We start from the raw sequence: 3,409 nt of genomic DNA on the forward strand, positions 1-3,409 counted from the left end.
AATAAATTATCTGTCAGCTTGGTGTTCCAGGGCCTCAGATTCCTGTTGGTACTAACATCTGTTAGCAGTATTGTAGCACCTCGGAAAAAACACGGACATTTGGCTAAAACTTTAAAGTGATATCAACCGCAGAGGTAAACTGATGTCAGCTCAGAGGTCTGATGACTGATGAAAGTGTGGGGTCAAACTTTACAGTCACCACTGAAGTGAAATCACTGCTGGCAAAGCAACAGTAAACCCACAGGTTTTTGGAGGTTACGTGGAAAGAGCTCATCTGATGAGCAGATGAACCGTGGGCCTGCTGTCACTTTGAAATGGCCTGCTCCTCCATACCAGCCTGTGTCATTAGATCTGCCACGTTTTTCTCAAGGTCATCTATGCGGGTTCCCATCTCACTTAGTGTGAAAGTGAAGGAAAAATCTGCACGAGTCCAGTTAGAGACAGACAGCAACAACACACAACACAACACAACACGGTTTTCAGTTTGTGGTGCATTCTCAAAACTAACTGGTTTATATTACATTAAAGATTTACAGCCATGTGTATTATACCACATCCAAAGATGTCATTCCTAGTAAAGACTTTTTAAATGGTTTTTTTTGGTTGTTTGTTTGTTTTTATAAACAAAGAGTCCAGCTAGCAAATGTACAGTAAACAACATTTAAATGAACTGATCATAAAAGGTTACAAACTAAATTCATTATTTGTGACCATCAGATAGCTAATGATAAGAAACTCATACTTAACGTAATTAATAACACCTGCTTTTGCTACAAAGACAAGTTAAAGAAATGTCTGCTGTAATGAGACCTGTCTTTAATGCTCTTATTTTTCTCAGGTTCTGGTGCTGTCCATAAACAATGGAGTCTCAACCATTTACAGGTATTTCTGTTTGTTTGGGTTTTCTTTCTCACCTATTTTTGTTTCTTATTACATAAATGTCAAATGTACAGAATGAATTTTCCTTTAAGTCCACCCCCCTTAAACTAAGTCTGAACGCCCCTCTGTGGCCATGGACTTGGACAGAGAGGACACATCTCTGACTAGTCTAAGTCTCGTGTGTGTGTTTTCGTTAACTGGACCACACACTACACAACTGGACCTGAACCACAGCAGCTTGCTGAAGACCATGTAGTCTGTGTGACCAAACTAAACCAGGAAATCGCTTATAAAAAGGATATTTTTGGACTCCAGCTGTTCAGAGATGGCCTGAAATCTGCCCTGAAGTCGCTGCATCGTCTCCTCCATCTACAGGCAAAGAAAAAGGTCAGAAAGTATTTATGAAAATGTTTTGTTTTGGTTCAAGACACATAACTAGCTCACATCAGACAAACTTACCGCCTCTGTCATGTCTTTAGCTGCTCTGGAGTCTGTTTTTGACATCGTTTTATTTTAATAGCTCACAAATCCTTTGGTGGAAACTCAGTCAACGCCACAAAACCTGCCTGTAGTTATTTATTTGGTGAAACTGTGGCTGTGATAACGGTGTTAAAAATCACAACACAGTTTGCCTTCAGTAACGTCAGCTCTGACTCCTATAAGTTTGCGGTAAATTGAGTCTACAGACTAAAAACAACGCGACTTCCGGCTGTGGTACTCATTATTTCAAAATAAAGGTCACTTCACCAAGGCAAAATGCTATGTTTTTTTTTTCTTCTTCAGTGTAACCTCAAAGAGACTAAGAACTGAACTGCTAACTCAAATATATTATTATCAATTTATTCACTATTCATATTCATATGTTGATCATACAAAAGTATATACACAAAAGTAAAAGTTTGTATTACACTGGCAAGTGTCACTCATGGAGGTGATAGCTTGTATATTTAGATCAGAATCAGAAAAACTTTAGTAATCCCCGTTGGGAAATTCTTTAGTTACAATCAAACTTCCAATGGAAAATGAAGAAAATGCAACGTAGTACACAGAGAGTTAGAAGACAGAGGTAGAATATACATATACCCCAATATCAGAAAAAATAAAAACATATCTTTATATTTACATGAGATGTGTACATGAGATACACAAGATTCTAAATTAAATCTTTCATATTGTCTTGGGCTTCAAAACATTCCCAAAAGCCATTTTCAAACACCTCAGAAAACTTAGATGCATATCATATTATAACATTTTGTAAAGGATAATGATTGTATCCTCGATCCATAAAATACAGTGCCCCAAAACCAATTTCCCCCTTGACACATGCGCTTTTACTTTGAAAGTAATTTGTGATTTTGAATATGTTTCCTGTTTTATGTTATCTTACTCAGGCCGACTTTACTTTGACATCCGTCGTGATTTGTTTGCATATAGGAAGAGGTTTTTGTTAACTCTTTGTTAACTGGTTTAGCCTGTCAGGCAGATACTTGTGTGTGTTCTGTGTGATGAAGATGAGCAGGAATAATTCCCACTCCACACACTGAAGCTTTTTATATAAGAGATTATCCTGGATCATAGTGACAGATGACAGATGAGAGGTTGGCTGCCACGAGGGGGTTATATAACTTTCATTAAGCCTTTATAATCTGGATTTTGTGTCAGTGACAATCTGCATTCACTCCCACTGAATATGTTTAACCCATGCTGTGTGTATTGTCGGAGAGGCAAATAAAATTAACCGCAGTGCACAGGGAACCTCAAAGGGAACTGAAGACATGAGTTAAAATAAACCAGGTTACATGAAATATTTAGGAAGATGTAGCTTCACAGACAGAGCAGGAAGATGCATCAAGATGTGTCACGATCTGTTAGGCACACAGGGCCCCTCCTGTAATGGAAGTTTCTCCTCAGTACAATATTTATTGTCACACATGGGTGCCCCGCGGGCTACAATGACCTGTGTGCCCCAACTGCCCAGCACTCATTTCTCTCAGTCCATTTTGTCCAGAAACCAACCAGTATTTATATGCTGTAAAACCTGCTCCAGGTTTGCTGTATGTCAGCTGGTTTGTGATCAGTTTAGCGTGGTTGGTAATCTAGCCTTGGTCTGCAGGAGGACTAGGAAAAGTCCTGGTGTTACTAATAACATTAACCAGTGGGTCTGCTGTATTCAAGGGGCAGGAAACTGGTGCAGCTAAATTGAATTATAAATTTCATCATTTACAACACAACCTTTCTTCAAAATGTCTTTTGTGAAGTATTACTACAATTTCAAATTAAATTGGTACCAGTGGAGTTGCTACACTCAGGAGATGCTAACAGATTATCTAGCTAACAAGAAAACAGGCAATACATAAGCATACACTGAATAATGTGGTGGTGATATATTCTGTTTTAACCACATACCTAAAAGGTAAAAATGTTTGTGTGAATGTGAGTGTGACTGTGTGTGTGTGTGTGTGAACTATCTTGACTGAGTCGAAGATCTTTGTTTGAGCGCGTGACGTTTCAGGAAGTGTGGGTGAGACCA

The sequence above is a fragment of the Toxotes jaculatrix genome, chromosome 13 (genome assembly GCF_017976425.1).
Source record: "Toxotes jaculatrix isolate fToxJac2 chromosome 13, fToxJac2.pri, whole genome shotgun sequence".
Lineage (NCBI taxonomy): Eukaryota > Metazoa > Chordata > Actinopteri > Toxotidae > Toxotes > Toxotes jaculatrix.